This window comes from Chaetodon auriga, chromosome 16 (genome assembly GCF_051107435.1).
Source record: "Chaetodon auriga isolate fChaAug3 chromosome 16, fChaAug3.hap1, whole genome shotgun sequence".
Lineage (NCBI taxonomy): Eukaryota > Metazoa > Chordata > Actinopteri > Chaetodontiformes > Chaetodontidae > Chaetodon > Chaetodon auriga.
Genome location: NC_135089.1, coordinates 15,623,348 through 15,642,240, shown reverse-complemented (window position 1 = coordinate 15,642,240; position 18,893 = coordinate 15,623,348). Strand labels below are relative to the sequence as shown.

Genomic DNA, 18,893 nt, shown 5'->3' with positions numbered 1-18,893 from the left:
GAGGACAAAGACACAACTCAACAGAGGGGAGGGGGGCATAGACATCCTTCAGTAAAAGTGGACCAGTGCATTTGACAGCAAGAAGTGCAGTGTGCGTCCACATCTGACCTTTTCTTGGTGCAGGTTGGCAAGTGTGTTAGCTCTCTCTGCCTTCTGCAGCAATACACGGGTCTATTTATAAACCCTCAGTTCAAATAGTAACCACTCTGTTCACAAGCCAATATGATAAGAGAGCAAACAAACCCCCGTCTGGACAATAAAGAAGTGTGCAGATGCAATGAAGCATGCATGTGTTGCAAGTTAGAACATGTGTTGTAAGTTTTATTGATTCTAATTCCATGTGGATTGGCATGTTTATTGTAGTAAAAATAGCCTTATTAAAACAAGGCCAAATAATCCAACTACTCCAAGTCATATCAGGGGAAAAGACACATAAGCCAGCGAGCAATGCCATAAAGCCCAGATGCACTTAACAGAGGCCAAACTCCACCTTTGTTAGTCACAGCTCACTAGCTAAAACTGGGCAAACTGCCAGCATCTAAACGTCAAGTCTGCCAACGCTGCTGAGCCGCCCTCTGGAACCGATCAAAAAACAGACAGCACAATGATATCATCATTACAAAATACTCAAGAAAGTGCCCCCAAAGTATTATAAAGAAGAAATACTATTATCCAAAAGAAAAGAAAACTAAGGAACAGAGCAGAAAGGTGGAGCTATTGAATTGACCTGCTCCCTCTGGCAGCCACGGCACTAAAAGGACAAGCCCCTTCCAGCAACCAGAGTTGTTTACTTCCATGGATCTTGACTCAACCATTCTACACGGAAAGACCTCTGTCAACCCTAAAGCATCCCATTCAAAGCGGCTATGCAGGCTGAACCACTTATCCTTTTAAGGCAGTGCAAAGCAAAGTAATGTACAAAGATTTTTAACACTTTACTTGAGCAATTATTGGCTGGTGGTGCACAATTCTCGGGAAAATAATGACTTCCCTTTTCCATAAATGAAACTAGACTGATTAGACTAGACTGCTGCCTATATAGTGTATATATGTGTCTACCTGAGTGGAAATGATCAGTCAAATAATAGATTAGTGTATGAAGAGAAGAATAATTAGAATTTTGATAATCAACTAATCGTTAAAATCACTTTTCCAGCAGAAATGCCTCACACATGCTGATTCTACTTTCTCAAAGTGAGGATTTGTTTGTTTGTTTTTTTCGTTGTGGTATGTAATAGTAAACTTAACGACTTTAGGTTTGGTTAATTTTTCAGACAAAACAAGCAAACTGATGTCATCAATATAACTAAACTAATACTCAAAAGTATCCTGGTTTGTAATCAGAAAGGCTATTTATTTATTTATTTATTTATTTATTTATCTATCTAGTGATAACAAGACTCATATATATTTTAATGAATCACAATTTGAAAACTTCAACATCACTCAGCACTGGTGTGTACAAGCATGTTCTTTGCCGCTGCTCAGTACATAGAGTACAGTTTGTTCCTCTTTCCCCGAGCTTCCATCTGAGAACAGCTTTCATGAGGGCCCCTGGAGTTGGCAGCAGCTCGAGTGCTGCTATCATCTTACAGACAGACAGAGCGGGTTGAGGGGGGAGAGGGAATACAGGGACAAGACACAAACACAGAGAGTGCAGCTGAGAACGAGAAATGTAGCGAAGGGAATGGGGAAAAAACAGATGATACCAAGGTAAGGAGGAGGGAAGAGGGAAGTGGAATGTGAAAAGGGAGGGACAAAGAGACAGAGGCAAAAGGGCCTGTCACTGAGGCTGATGTGAGAGGAATGCAGCTGCAGCTTCTAACATGTATAAAAAGCAAAGAGGTCAACTTCCTGAAGTCAGCGGCACATGAACCCAGTACTATGTGTACTCCGTCTAACAGACACAGCAAGAAGAAACTTAAACGCAGCCAACATGCTGAGACTTAAAATAGTGGAAAACGATCAGTAGAGCTAACGAAGTGTTTGGCCCCGTTTTCTACCTTACCTGTTGCATACACTAATCTGACAAGCAGACCTGAGATGAATCTACATCAAGGTACATCCGAAAGGACATGAAAGGTTGTTTTTGTGCATGTTTGGTCATGAAAGACAGGCGCTGTGATAAATACAAGGATACTTGTACGAACATTAGATGCTATCAGCGTGCTCTGAAAACTTTTGTTACTGCTAAATAGCAGGTGGGTTGATATCAATTCAAAAGGCAGTAAACACACAATCAAAACTGTTATGCAACGAATGAAAATGAGACATTGTGTGTTTTGGGTTCAGAGGTAGCTCAATATACCTGACATTGTTTCAAATCATTTGTTCTAAGTTTAGAAAAAAATACCAAACAATTAGCGGAGACACCCTACAAATGGACAAACAATGCATTTGACAAGCTTTGCACTGTTTGACTTGACTGTCTAAAACACTACATGGAGTGACTGTCAACTGAACACTGCTTTTAGCTAAAGGCACTTTTCACATGTCCTGCTGTTGCTATGCAACTGCAAAGTCTATTTGAAGCATGGTGCTTTGTTGCCAAAAGCTGACATATTCTTAAATGTCATTTGCATACCAGTGAAACACATCAGGGCCTCAGCAGCAAACCTCAACGTTGAATATGAAAATAATGGCTGCACCAAGAGTGGGCGGTATAACGGGCACAAAAAGGATAGACGTGTGACGTGGTATGGATTTGGCTATGCAGTTCGTCCTGGTATAAAATGGATTTCATCTGTCACATCACTTCAATCGCAACACAACCATTAGTGCACTCACTGCACTTCCATCTTTTGTTCAAAAAAGGCACACTTGAATTGTAAGGAAAAGTTCTTTGGTCCTACTTGTGTATCACTGTTCCCGCTCCGGGTCCGACATAAGCACACTGTCAAATGATACAGTTTAATTTAATCTTGGCTGGGGCAAACCAGTCCCAAATCTGTTGTCTGGAGCTGAACTAACCAGGAAAAGGCGGTCTTGTTAGGGAAGCCCCTGTCATGACAACATTCCTCAACACAATCCCCATTTCCCCGGGCTTGTCCAAGCAAGAGGACATCGGTGCATGTCAGTGGCTCTCTGTCAATAATGCAAAGACCTTTATTAATCAATACAAAAGCTGTGAGGAAAGCAAGCAGCCTGCAACTTTCCTCCCTTAACTTCCTGTTTCAGGTGAGATCAACATGAAGGACTGAGGAGTATGAGGAAGTGTTAAGACATTTACTGGAGTGCAGGTGTTACTGCGTTATACATGTCTGCATCCCTTTCAAAGCAGTATGCTGTACATTAGATTGCACATGCAGTGCAAGTGTGTGCAGGAGCAGATAAGCACACTTGTCACACGGTACATCACTATCATGTCAACTTTGGGAGGGATTAGGAGGGGCACGCACACAGAGCTCAAACAAGGGCAATGTGTACAAAAGCACAAGCTTCAATTTTTGCCTATAACTCATTAGCTGGTTTGTCCAGTATTCGGTCATCCATTATCAGCCTGGTAGTGGTTGCCACCAGGCATGCTCAGGAAATGTTATCTAAAATAGAATAAAATAAGTCAATAGGAGTGTTGGTTTGGCCCTCTCTAGTTGCTAGTTTTACCGCGGCAGTGAATGGATTGTTGTGAGTCTTCTGGGAGGTAAGCATGCTTTGTTGTTTTATACTGCGCCAACTCCTATCATGCATCGCCAGGTTCATGTTTCCACACTACACTGCAACACTGAGGGTTGTGATACTGATTTGGCCTATGCAATGTCAGAAAATAGTGGAAAATATCCATTTAAAGTTCTCAGAACCTAAGGCAACGTCTTCAAGAACGCTCGTCATGTCATACAGACAATTCAAAACCCAAATAAGTTTACGATCATATAGGACAAAGACAAGCAGGAAAACTTCACATTTCAAAAGCGGCAATCAGAGACTTTTTTGACCAAAGACGATCGAACTGGTGCATGCTCAAGAGCTGCTGACAACTTAGGGCAAATCAGCCTATAGACTCTCGCTATAGTAAGCTACTGTTAAGTATAGACACTGAGTCTTTCAGAGGAACAATGACTGCACTCTTGTTGTTGTATAACCATTATCTGGGGGGAAGAGCTTCCATGACGATAAATGGCTGTGCCAGTTCACAGTTTGGTACTACAGAGACTTTAACTCTGAACTACTCATCTCTTTGTACTGGGACACATCACCAAATCTAATAATATATTCACAGGGTGAGACGAGAGGAGGTGGAGAGGAGTGAAAACAAAAGCGAGAGACAGAGAGAGCAACTGAAACGTAAAGACACACTCAAGGTCAGTGATAGGCGCTATCAGACTTCCTGCCTACTCTAGCCATGACAGTAGTTTCAGCTGTAATAGTAGTAGGCTCGCACAAGCAGGACCCAGTGGAAACTGTAACAGCAATTCACATGGAAAACGCTACTACGTCACATGGCAAAGTACACCAGCTCTGTCATAGGAGCAAAGCACTGCTGCACTAATGAGACAAACAAACAGAGAATGAACACACACCATGGAAGGAAGAAAAAATGTTGGAAAAATAAACATCTTAATATTTTGAAACTCAAAGGCTTCAGAGACAGTTTAAAGTTAGACAACAGAAGTTGAAGCAGTCCAAGCAGTCTGTGGATTTTATCAAGTCTTCTGGGAGTTTTGCATCCCTTGCCATTTTTTACCGTGCCAATTTCTATCATGTATTGCCAGATTCTTGTCTCGACACAAAACTGCAGAACTTATGGTTGTGAAACTATTTAAAGTGTGTGGTGATTCTTTTTTGCTAACTAGAGGTTTTTGCAGCATATGGCGAATTATATAGTACTACCTCTGTATAAGGTGAACAGAGGTTGGTGTCCAAATTAATGATCAATGAAACTCTGCCCAGAACACAAACACAGCTGTCTCACAGCCCCTGACAAGATGGAAGCCATGACGTCTTCTCTCACCTTTTGACCGGACCTGTATCTTCTTATCCTCCTTCCTTGTCACACTCTCCGTCTCTCTCTCTCTTCCATCCACTGTTCTTCCCTCTATGGGTATGTTCCCTGTGCAAAACAGGAGTAAATACCATTACTTTCATTGTAATTGGTAATGCATTTTATGTCTTATGTGGTTCATTAACAGCAGCGCCCATTGCTTATGCAAGAACCAGTGATTCCCCTAGCTTGACTGCATTTTGTGTGTTTGTGGGTGTGTGTGTGTGTGTGTGTGTGTGTGTGTGTGTGTGTGTGTTCAAGCCGAGCACGGAAACACTTCATAGAAAGCCTCATAAAAGTAAACCCTGTGAATGAATGCTTGAGATGGCAGCCGTATGTTTTTATAGACCAAAACATTCATTGATTAAATATTCAACAAACAAATCTATAATGAAAATAACTGGTTGCAGTCCTCATACAATCCATTTTTAAATGTATATAGTACTGCAGCTTCACATTACCTATTGCTTCTACTGACAGTAATACTGTTAGTATTGAACCTGTTCATATTGCCTTGCGCTTCAATATTTGTCAGTAAACATTTTCACTCGTCTTGTCCGATATTAATATTCCTAACTTTTTGCCTCCAAAAAAGAGATATGCCCCTTCTATTAGTGTCCTATTGGTTCATAATCAGACTGAGGCTTCTCCCTGGGTGAGTGTTAAAGTTAGCTGCACCGGGCCCGGTGGGTGTGCCACTTAGCCTGCAGGAGAAAGCTGCAGGCTGCAGTCTAATCCCATAATGGGATTACAGCACAGCACTTACCTTCGCTATAAACAGACAGACGTACAGAGATGCTGAAACAACTCAGACACCACGGCTGCAACATTTAATGTGCTATCATTTGGCTACATTTGACACATTTGGTTCAATAACTGCACAGTTGCCTATAGAAATATTGAAGTGTTACTGTAACTGTTAATGTATCATTTATTTAAGAACAATTGTAAAAAAAAAAAAAAGAAAAAAAGAAAAAGAAAAAAGAAAAACAAAAGAAAAGCTTTATTATTGATAGGAAGTGATATCCCGTTTAGAATGCATCAACTCATTAACATCAGTTAAATCTATATCATAAGGACAAGGGAAAACCACTGGGGGAAGGGGGGGACACTGAACACTAGTGCATTTACAGCGGTGTTGAACGCACGCATTGTCCCAGTAAAAACAGCACTGGGTTGCCGTGAGTAGCAGTAATAGAGTTGATGCTATAGTGCTATAGCCACAACGTATGGTAATGAGGCATCTTTATAAGAGAAAAATGAATTACGTGCTGTGAAGCAGAGTTTCAGTAGTTTTTCTAGGATGTGTGGAACTACAGCTGTGGACTCTATCAAGTCTGAAGATGACCAGAAAATAGCCTGTGACAGTCATTGCTGTTTGACATGGACATCAAAGGCGCCAAAGTCAAAAAAGTTCAATTCCTACAGATAAGAAGGGTTTATATTTCCCTCAACTATGCTGGTCAATGTGTTTAAATGACAAATAAAAGCCACCATTTGCCTTGAATACAAACAGTTCCATACTTTTTTACCACCAGCTTCAGTCACCACCTTCCTCTTTCTGTTCCCACACTCCCCCCTCTCCTTTCCAACCATCAAGTGCTTCAGCAGATGGTACTGGGTTCAACAACAACAGCAGCAGAGCATGGTGGGAGCCCTCCTGGAGTGCACACATACACACTCCATGGACAGCATCTGTTTGTGAATGGGCCGACAATTGCCCATCCCCCGACAGCTACAGCTGACGGGGGATTGGGGGGGGGCACTGGGAGTCACCAAAAGCAAAAGGGGGGATAAAGAAGAACAAGACAGTGGGGGAGGCAAAGAAGATGACAACAAACTTGAAATTACGAATATGTTTCATGGTTTGTTTTTCCTTTTCTACTGCCAGTTAATACAGGAAGAAAAAATACAGGAAACCAAATTCAATCCAAGACACAACCCTGCATTTAAACAGTGGACAAACTAATGTCTATGAGACTCGTATGAGTTTAACTGTCTGACTTTCTCCTTGAAAGTACTTTCCTTAGTCTACAGAGAAGCAGACTGCAACCTTGTTTTCAGAAAAAGAAAAAGAAAAAAAAAAAAGAATAACGTCTCAAACAATTTCATCGGCTTTGCTAGTTATTTCATTCCTGTGACGGTTGGCTATCTACAAATCAACGCTACCAGTTCACATACCAAGTAAAGTACTTTGTGAAGCACACTGTGTAGCACTGTTATCTCTACCATTGAGAAAATATCTGCAGACTTTCCACAGTTGTAAAATCCTGTCTCATAGTATTATAAAGCACTGTGAAGAGTCCTGGCAAAGTTAACTTATTTCATTTTTCAACGGTGCCTGTGCCAATGCCCACACCAAAGCCCGTTGCGTGTTTTGGATGCAGGGCTGTTCACAGTTTGAACACAGCCCCAGTGGGGACTCACCTTAACCACTGCCTTTAAATGTCATGGCTGTAGGTGAGGAATGCATGTGTGGGTGTGTGTCGGGGCAAGGGTCAGGTTTCAAGAAAATGGACTCACCCAGAAAAAATATTCATCACAGGTGTGCTTTCCCTACTCAGCAGTGGTGAGTATAATAAAGGCAAATAATTAAAACAATTACCTTGGTGTTATCTATTTAATCACCTGAGAAACACATTCCACACATTACATTTTGGCAAATTATGTATTACTACTACTTTGCCATGATTCAGACGCAGTAATTGTGCTAAACCCGATCATCCGTACATCTTCCCTAATCTCGGCAATCTGAGAGATCATAAGTACAAGTGCTGACCATGGTTTCTGTTATTATTCTTTGAGGAGTTCTGTTAATGTACAACCATGATAAATCGGGCCAGTAATATCACTGCGCTTCCCTGTTTGTCTGAGTAACTACAGCAGGGTTCAACATAACACAGGGCCATATGGCCTGGGGCCAGTAAAAAGTTTATGCAGGGCAAGCGGATCAGAGTTCATCAATGAGTGATCATCACAGTCAGAACACCAGAGCCGCGCCACCTTATATGCTCATATGCTAATCATACGAGGTCCCCGTGTCCCCCTCATGTCAAAGGAGGTGTCAATGTTTACAACTTCAGCGTGAGGAGGAAGCGATACTATCTTGAAAGGTCACAAGATGAGAGGAAAAGAACATGGGAATTGTGGGAAAGGCAATCGGGTAAACTTGTGTTATCTCCTTTCAAGGTTTATGTCAGCAAATGACACTAGCGTTAAGTTGAGGTGCTAACTTGCACCTCTCTGTCTGCGTGTGTCTTATTATCTGTCAGCCACGTCCACAGTCACTTTGTGTCACTCTGTGTCTGCTGCTCAGAAAAAATAACCATGTTACGTGTGGACATCTGTTTATGAAAAATGAAACTGCAACCAGACAACATAGGGGTGTGATGGCACTGGTCATCAGCACACACAGATTTAAAACAAGACATTGACGACCTCGTCTCTCAGCCAAGTTTTAGTTACAACTATGGACTAATGCAAGATGAAAAGCGGACTGACTTTAAAACTTAATGCTGGGCAATGTGGAAGCACATTTCTCACTAAATACTCATCGTCAAGTATTCAGGCAAGCCACAGTATGAACAGCCTTTAATATTTGAAAATATGTAAAAGGAAATGTTAAGGAGCCACATTGAATGGACTGATGCAGCTACGCACATTTTTTAAAACATTTCTAAGCAATGAATCGATAGATAGAGAAAACAGTTGGCACATTAACATGGATAATAAAAGACAGCAGTACACTGTCAGCCATAGACAAAATTTCATATTATCCACAAAATACTTATCAAAACTACTTTTATCATGTTGGCTTGTTTTACAAGACCTTGCAGACAGAAAAGTACTGTTATCTTCACTGTAACAGGAGAATCACCACACTAATGGAAAGTAATTGCTTTCCAAAAATATCTCATTTCTAAATGTGGTCTTGTTGTGTTTAAAGTGGATAAACTAACACTCTGCACAGTTGACTCCACTGTTGAGCACATGCTTTTTGGTGTTTCCATCTTGAGGCAAAGGGAGAGCAGAGAGGGATAAAGAGCAGCAGACGGATGAAAGATGAGGACAACAGCTGTAAATAGTCACTTGTGATGTTAAGTCCAACACAATACATAAGTCCAATAAGTACAGTAGATACACATTTCGTGTGGCTACACTGAAGTGAGCAAGACACAATTTCAGTTGTCCATATGTCCTGGTAAGGAGACTTTCTCTGAACCCGTCTCCCATATTTTCTATAAACTTTAAAGGCATCCGCTGCACTCAGTTAAGTTGAAAGCTACTTCTACTCCACCCGTGTGAGATAGCACAGATATCGCTGTCACCCACTTGCCTTTTCTGTGCACCCATTTCTGCCTGCTGTCAAATCAAGCTGAAAGACTTAAAAATAATCAAACTATATTTGGGTTTCTGAGGAGGAAGAGATCAGAAATCTGAGGCTTTAGAGTACCGCATCCTAAGACCCTGTAGGAGTGTTTTTCACTCCCAGAAGTGAGTCATGCAGTGAAACCAGTAAGGACTTTCAAATGTCTAAGAGACAGAGTATTGATTGCATTTGTAGCCTTGTGGAAGGAACCGTTTTCACACAAACACCCCAGACATAGACCCAAACATAAACTGGTAGACATGAGCATCCACAAACAGTACGCCTGCCCCTGAAGAACAAAAACCCGAGGGTGGTCGCGTGGCTAATTTGCATGTACAACACGGCAGCATTTGCATTCATTTGCATTAGCATGTTCTCACAGAGGCTGAACACCGGAGGCTCCATTCAGGAAAGCCATCACTCAATTAGTGAATGACAACGAATATCTCCTCATCACGAACAGCCCAACAGTGAAGGCTTTGTGATTTGCAAGATGTGACATTTCCTGCCAAAATGCATTAAACCTGTCATTCCAACAGTGCAGTAAAAATGAGGCCGGTTCATTTCAGGTCGCGGTAACTTAAGGAAGGCGATCTGATATTTCTGGCTGAAAAAGCTATTCAATTGTGCTGCTGGCAGAGGAGGGTGGGGCAAGTATTTTCTATAGCAAGGCTTTTGCATGACTCTGAAATGCAGACAAACTTTTTTTAATTTATTTATTTTTTTTTTAACAACTGAATTCAAGAACAAAAGAGTGTTTACTTGTGAGTGGGCAGTTTCCAATGGAGGAAAACAGAACATTAACTGTTCGGAAAGTGCAAAACCTGTAACATTTTCTGTCCATTTTTTTTGGCATGGACATGTTGGTTAGGTGGACATGCTGCACAAAGCAACCTGTGGTCACAATGAGTGTTGGAAAAAAGTAATAACAGTACAAGACTTAAACATTTGAATACATTAAAGCTTAAAATGTAGACATCCATGAGACCAAGGATAAAAGTGGATTCGTCAAAGCTGTGTGAAAACACTAATCTGCTTCCCACAGCTCACAATATCAGCCACACTATGTGGATTCAAAGTGCAAACCAAAAACACCATGGCCCATCCCCACCACAGAGAAACAACATGCTCTCCTAAAGATGGCAGTGTGGTTTGCAGCCTGTCTGAGCCTGCACAGGTCCACAGCACAAAATATGTAAAGTCTCATGAACATCACAGGTGTGGCTTTACTGCTTACAGGGGCAAGGGTCAACTACCTGATCCTCAACCAATATAGCAATGTTGCAACGCCTTAGGAGTTTATAACACTGTCATATTAAATTCCAAATACGACAATCTCAAGATGGCCATTTCAGCATGGAGTCAACGCTACGGCTTCAACGCTTCATAAACCCCTTGTGAAAACTCTTGATTTTTTTAGACAAGACTGAAAATGTTTAGAGGACAGTCATTTGGAGAACGGAGGCAGGAAATCAAAAGTGAAAGTAAAGCAAGACGGCAGATAGTTCTACAAGGCAAAGGAAATAACACTCGCCCAGACTAATTTCACATTATTTTTCCATTGTGTTATGATTAAGAATGCAACAGGCCCAAAAGCAAAACACTGGATGTGTCAGTATCTCTGAGCAAGTTGGACGGCAAGTCTGCCTCTAGAAACTGACTCACAGTTTCACTTATGCTGAACCGAAGTGCTTCAGAGTCAGAGTGCTGAACACTGGTACCACAAATGTTATAAATGTATTACATTTATGATGCTGTGGTTTGCCTTTTATAACAACATCCACAAAATGCTATTTGTAAACTTTAGGGCCTCAAACCTAAAAGCAAAACCACTTTCTAAAAGCTATGAATTGAAACCAAAATGACCTCCAACAACACCATCCTTCTGCCAGCATGTTATTTATGGAACAATAGCTAAAAGACTTGTTCTGTGTACATTTATTTCAGCTATCTGAACATAAACAGATCTCACAATTTAACAGTGCACGGTGCTTGCGAAACTCAGACGCAATAAAGCTGTGGTATGTGAAACAAAATTTGCGTTGCTATGCATCTAAGGGTATTTATGCAGCTTCCCTTCAACAGCAGTCAATCCCACATCCATATAGCTGGGAAATATGTCCCAGTAATAAAAAAAAATGTCAAACATTATCAACCGGCTTCAGCAATCCACACTAAACAAACCAGCAAAATATAAATACCTTAAAAAGCCATTAGGTAAATAATATTTAGAAACTGTGAAACACAACAAATAAATTACTGATGATACAACAGAAACGGGACTAAACCAGCATTTAAAAAACAAGGTAGATGGGATGTTTTACATCTCTTGTTTGAACGACATCCTTTGACAACAGACACTTTTGAAGATGAGAAGGAGGTGACTTGACGCACTGGCTCTCTATAATTACTCATAATCAAAACAAAAAAACAATAAAAATCAGGAAATTGAGCACAATAACAAGATTCATAAACTAATTCGGGATCTAAAAACAGAGAAAAGATTAAACGCAGTGCCTGGAGCGGGCCGATGGGCTAGTTACGGTCCACGGCTCTATTGTGTGCCTGCATGTAGGCCAACTGTATGGACACAATGAGCTGCACAAACACCTCTCCACACACAAAACATCAGGACTCTGGCTTCTCATTTAGCGATTTTAAAACAGCAAAGCTTACTCAGCACAATGCGGCCTAGACCAACCCAGACCCTACAATTCAATTCAAACGGAACTGCATGTGCTTGCATAAGCAGCAGCTGCCCATCCCCTGTCCCCCTGACCCACACACACGCACACCCCTTTAGTAACCCACACCCACACACACACACACACACACACACACACACGTCATGTTATCATGTCAAGCGATGTCGACAGAGAGGTGATGTAAACTGGTACACATGTTCCTCAAACAAACGTATGTTTGTATTTATAGTGGCGCGCTCACCTGGTAAGATGCTTCAGCTTCTTTGGTGGCAACAGCTTCCAATTCCAAATCTCTGAAAGACAAAGAAGAGATACGATAAATCTACCAGAAATCATTTCCCTAAGCATCAATTACAAATAAAAGATACCTTGCCTGTGGGTGCTGTACCTATTAGTTTAGAGTTATTATTCTGCAGTGTGTAAAAACTACATGTGAAAGAGTTACAGACAGGTGCTAAACCTTAAAATTGGCCTAGCAGTTCTAGGCCAATTTTACTGAGGTGGGGGTGCAGGCTGGGGCCAGTTGTTTTGTCAGAGGGGTACATTTAACCCACAACAAAGGGGAGAAAGACGGTGTTCAAAGCTTTCACTTTTTTTGTTCCATATATTAAGTAATAATGAAAAAAAAATGAAAAAGGACAAAGACAACGATTGGCATTTGTTTCAGTTACAATTTTATTCAATTTCAATAGCGAAAGCAAAACACATTCCTGTTCGCTTCAGCTCAAGTTACAGCACATTCCTTACTACAACACATCTTTATAAGGCTCAATGAACAGTATGAGCTCTACTATGACAGAGGGTCTCTGCATCCCAGTCTGTATTTTATGATCCCAAAATTGGTTGAACTGTAGTAGTTCATGCCCCATGTCATCAATACCTGAATCATACAATCAAGCTAATGAAAACAGCTGTTTCCCCAGGGACAACTCTGATTGCATCCAAATTTTAAGTTTACTCTTATTTTAGTTTTACTAAATGTAGACAGTGGCCATTGCAATAGATGCAACGAGTATATTTTGCTTGCTCTTTGATTCGAGCCTGGACCCCAGAATGCCAACCACTAATGATGGCCGTCGCACGCTTGGCCTACAAGATTGATTTTGTTTTCTAGACCACGACTTTCCAATATGTGGATTGTCTTCTCAGTAAATCCTGCTGCGTCCAGCCTCTCTGTATATTCATACTGGAGTGCACTCCTTGAAAGTTTCATTGAAATACTATGACAGAAATCCTTTTTTCCAACATCTTTTGTTTCACCTTCACCGTTTTTTACTTCTTCCGTAATTTCAGTGGTCAGCCTTTACCTACCAACTTTGTCAAGGTTAGCAATCATTTCTAGAGTTTCCATGAACGTTCTTCTAATACCTGAAACTGCACACTCACTGTGTCCTCAGAGCCATGTTTTATGCAGCAGTAAGTAGCAGCACTTGCCATACTGTTTTCATGTATTACTGATGTCCTCTAACCTGTTTGTTATGTTCCTTGTTTGGGACATTTGTCAGCATTGGACTGGTTGTTACAGCTCTCTGACAGTCCCTCAACATAATCAATGCTTGTTTGTACTGCTCAGACTTGGCATTGATTGCAAAACCCCCCTCTCACTCTCTGTAGGTTGCTTTCTCCCAGTTTTTGAATCCAGATGGGTGTCAAATAATGCATTTGCGCTATTTGAGGGGGTCAAAATATCTGCAAGGATAGTAATGTGCCGAACGCAATAATTTTGATTACTAAAGGGGGGGGGGGTGCGTCAAGCCCCCATGAAACTATCCTGTCCCCCGACAAGGTCCTTGGACACAATTCGAGTTCAGCTGCACCAGTGGGTCTTCTTTACATTTACTAGTATCTGTGGAGAAACACAAACCAAATATACATGTATATGTACTTTATACCATAGCATTCAAGAAACACAGATGGAATATCTAAATTGATCATAACCATAAGACTACATACTTGGACATACCATTTGAACTGTAATTTCACTGCTTCGCGAGCAGTCAAATTTAATGAAGAGTGCTTGTTGATGCACGTGTATCAGCTGTGTCTCATACTCTGTACGTATGTCACTTTCTCTCATTCTCTGTGGTGCTGTCCACTTCCTACTATTTCCCTTCAGCTCTCTCAACATCTGGATCACCTGGCTCTGTCTCATTGTCTCCCTGGTCATTTTATTTTTGATGGCAAAAAAAGGACACAACGGTCCTTTTTCTCTTCACTTTGATAACTACAGCACAGAAACAATGGAGAGGGACGCACAATACTTCAGCGACCAATAACATTCATGAACTGCGGCTGGCTTGCCTAAAATGATTGTGCTGTAATAACATTTGTGCTTGTATTTCGTAACTATTTTGCAAACTCAATTGAGACAAATGTATAGCATATCATCAACTCAGGCTAACCATTTATGGAGGGAAATTTTCTTCCAAAAGCTACTGCAAGCAACAAGTATTAAAGTATGTGAACTGTTAACTGTTTACGCTGACTGCTTTTAAGTTAACTAGTCAACAACATTTCCTCACCTGAAATCTTATAAACACTGAAAAAATGACACAAATAAAACAATTTTGCTTACCTTCAACTCTTCATGGGACGCTTTGCTTTTGTCAAAGCTGATAGGTGGTTGGTCGCTTACTTTCTTTCCAATTGCACATAAATTTTGTCAGCCAATGACGACACAATGCTCTAAGGAATCCAAGTAGGATAGTGAGGTACATTTGTTCCACCTTTTGACAGGGCCATATCATCGTAAAAATGGCAATCATTTTATTATTCATTTAGACTTTAGGGGTGGGCCACGGGGGATTCAAGATCTGTGTTTTGAGAGGACTGGCCCATGTTCCCCCAAATCCCAAACAAGCCACAGGAAACATGACTCAATTTCACGGTTTTACTGTATCAAATTAATTATTGATGTAGACAGGGTAAAAGACAAGCACCTCACCCACTAAACCCATGCAAGGACAAGCATACACAAACAATCAGTGAGACTCGTCTGTAATTGCTGCATGAAAAGTATGTCAATTAGTCAATGTGGAAATGCAGGTTGAACTGCATAACAGGGCAGTGCACGACCAGGGCCTCGTCAAGCTGGGGCCCAACAAGGTTATTCGAGAATGTGTGTGTGTCTGAGGATGACAGATAAAGACACAGAGAGTGACAGAGTGTGTGTGTAGGTCAGAGTTACAGCTCGGGTCCTGATCGGCCATTATCTCAGCTGTTGCCTGACTTACAGCTTAACCAACATGGCTTCTCTCGAGCCTGGTATTTTTCCAGCGCAAGCCAACACTAACAATGGCCTTAACAGGGCATCTAAATACAGTCGATGCAACTTCATTATTATGCCATAGCTGTGTTTGCAGCGCCGTTGGCCAGTGTGAAAAGTTAAGTGGATTTGACTGCAAAACCAGCATAGCGGAGGTCTAGTGCTCAGCTAACCAGCTGCTCTGTCTTTCTGCCGACAGAGGGTGTTAATCACTCTTACTGAAATACAACTCTGCAGGTTCACAATTTCACCAAAAAAGGTGCACAATTTAACGTATCACCGCCAAATTTTGATTATTTAAGCACATTTCAACAACTGTGTCCCCTCTGCGAGGCACAAAAAGCCGGGCAATCAGTCGAAGTCACCGCCGAGCAACCTACGTCGTCAAATTAGCATGGCTGCTAATGCTAGCTACAGGCTAACGTTACGTAGCGGCTACTTAACTTACCCGGTCTTCTTTCAAATCCAGCGGATTTGGTACTTTAATAAACACGGTGGTACATGAAATCCATAAACAGTGATGTGTTACCAATAAACAAATCCATAAAAACGTTAAATATTTCCAGAAGAAAGAATACTCTCTTTTGACAGATATATACGCACAGCTGGCAAGCTAAGGTTAACCACTGCTCATACTAGTTAGCGTTAGCACAAGGTTAACCTGAGTACAAATTCAAAGGTTTGCCTAACACGCCTGGAAATGTTCAGCCATCTGCAGGCAAACACCATCCCCCGGTTTGTCGGTCGACGCGTTTCCCGCTTACATTCGCAAATTGCAATGCAACCGAGTCGTCTTGCCAAGTGCTAGCTGAACAGGGAGCTAGCTGGCTGGCTAGCCCAGCTCAGGCACGGCTAACTAAACAACAGCGGCTGCTCAACTTATCTCCACCAGTCCCCGGTCCCCCTGCTCTGGGCTCTCTGTGTACATTACCACGACAAAAGCAAAGGGCCATCTAGCAAGAAAACATCGTAAAAATAAGCTTACCTCATTGAAGTATAAAGTGCAACAGAGTGGAAAGGAAAGCCGGCTGTAAGGCTAAAAGAACTTCAACGCATTTGCAGCATCTAAGAGGGGAGGCATCCGTCCTGCATGATCGCCATTTTCTTAACTCGCTGCTGGCTAACCTTCTTTCGCCTGAGCTCTGCTTTCCCCTCCTCTCTCTCTGTGTTCACTTCAGCTATGACTGGCTGCGTGCGTGCGTGCGTACGTGTGTGTGTGCGTGTGTGTGTGTTTGTGCAGAGGGGGGGGGACAGGGCAGGAAACACATTCACCACTTCCTCTGACTGAGAAAACTAAACGCCAGAAGGTAACCTGTATCGAACCAAGAGAAAAGTTCAAGTATGTCAAACCAAGCAAGGGATGAAGAAATCTCAGACAAATTTCAGACCTGAAAACTTAAAAAACACTTTTTTAGATGTAACATTTAAGCATTTCAAAGAGAATTTGTAAAAATGTCAACATTCGCAATAAATTACCACAATACAGGAACAAGCAATGTGAAAATATGAATACCATAATAACCACAAACATCTCCCATGATTGATATATTCATCTGCATGTGGACAGATAATCTAATCTAATCCAGGGCTGCAACCAAAATTTTAGACATCATGAGGACCCCTCATAATATTATGACGAGAAGCCAAAAATTACTCTTTCTTTGTATTATTTTTTATTTCATATCTTAAATTAATTGTTTCATTCCACTTTCCATATATTCTTTTTCCTAACTTGGAGGTCTAAATGCTGTTGCAAAGCTTTCTCCACACTGCCTGGAATAATATGTGAGGTATGAGACTGATCCAACCATGGTTTGTTGGCCTTTGCCAAATTAAAAACATGAAGTCTAAAAACTGTTAAATAAACTCATAAAATGTCCACCATATGTAGGTCTTTAATTGTGAAGCTACAGCCTTCGTCTAGTTGACATTCAATACGAGTCTTGCGAAGTCAAGCTGAAACTGTAATTTTCATTCCCGCGCACCGCTGTTTCAGATATTGTTCTGAGAGGAATCTAACTCAGGAATTTCATTGTAATATTATTTTGGCAATAAAACGTGTGCCACAGTTGACAATTTCTAAAAGCCTTGACAATAACAGTGAAATATAACGTATATTGGCAAATATATGCATGTTTAACAAATGCATGTCAGGAAAGTGATGTTCCCAACACTGGACAGTGAGTGAAACCAGTTAAGTTTGAGCTGTATTCAGGTTGAGGATTGCTTTGTACAAACAGCCAGCTGTTGGTCACTGCTATCTCCTTGTTAATGTCTGTGTTCTAGGTTTTGTTTAATGACTAATAATTTGCCGACGTGACATGAACTTCTATTAATTGTGGAGTAAAAACTGACACTGTGCGTCATTGTCGAAATATTAAGATGAAGCTACAGCCAATAGTCTAAATACTGCATGTTAAAATATGGTGAGGTGATATAAATAGATATATTCAAGGCTTTACCCCTGTTTCTTTTTACGTCCTGGAAAGTATCAGAATAAAAGATTCTCGAGTACAGTTTCTTTTCACACTGGGAGTAAGAAAGGCCTTCTGTCGGAGGAGTCGGTCCTCATGTCAGCAGACACAGCGTCCACCCTGCTGAAGTGTCCTTCTGTCTCAAAGTGTTTCTGACGCCCTGTGGAGGAGGCTTCGAGTGAAATAAGAAAGCCTCTGCCAAATTCTATTATCTCACTATTTAGTGTGCCTGCTGTGCAATGCACAAGGTCACACTGTTTATATGTTTTTCTATATTTTTTGCCACATTTGTCCTCTCTCACACAATGTTTCTCTCTTTGTGCCATGGCTTACAGTTTTTTGTAGAAATCGCTAAGTTAACTGACCCCGTGTGTGTGATTGTGCACCACTGCCATTACATACTGCAACTGCTGAGCACTTAAGTGCAGCAAAGTGGCCAGTTGTGAGGTAATTCCTTTACAGTATGCACAAGGAAAATGCAAATACTCTGCCGCTTTGTGCTGAGTGTACTTCTGAATATATGTAAAATGGGAAATGGAAAATATACATGTCGCACACACACACAGACTTACACACACCAGGAGAATTCCAGCATCTCTGTGCTGTTTTCACAAGCTTGTCTTTGTCACCCATGCGTGGCTCTGGCTGATGTAAGAAAACAACCTTGAAAAGAGTTTTTAAAAAGAGACAGACAGAGATGAGAGAGAGAGAGAGAGAAACAAATACGGCATGGAATCTGCCAACGGCAACGTTTCACCAGCGAGACAAAGGCTGTTGCTGCTTACAGGAGAGACCGGCAATACATGTGTGCATGTGACCATTGACCCACCAATGGCAAAAACAACCCCATCCTTGTCCACAAATTACCTCCCTTATCTGTGTGTATTTGACTGTGGGGGGGGAGAGAGAGACATGTAGAGTTAATCTACTGCCAAGTAATTCTTTTATTTGATCAGGTATCAAAGACAGGGGGATTGGAGTTCACACTATAACAAACAAGTGGCTAACCTCTAAGCTCCAGGGAACTGTTGCAAAATCCTACCCAAATTTGGGTTTTCCAGTAGATTTCTCATACTGACGATGAGTTTGTGACAACTGGGAA

General features: G+C 41.3%; 1 protein-coding gene across 2 annotated transcripts in view; it reads right to left on the bottom strand.

Moving 5' to 3' along the window:
• LOC143334695 (trinucleotide repeat-containing gene 6A protein-like) overlaps positions 1-16,499 on the bottom strand; it is a 33,269-nt gene extending 16,770 nt beyond the window's left edge. The window contains exons 1-3 of one of the 2 annotated variants that reach the window (XM_076753608.1): positions 16,303-16,499; positions 12,294-12,345; positions 4,949-5,047 (exon numbers count right to left, since the gene is read on the bottom strand). The gene's annotated coding sequence lies outside the window, so the exon portion shown is untranslated. The remainder of the gene's footprint in view (positions 1-4,948; positions 5,048-12,293; positions 12,346-16,302) is intronic. The other variant, XM_076753607.1, reaches the window with a different exon arrangement.
• Positions 16,500-18,893: the final 2,394 nt, after the last annotated feature.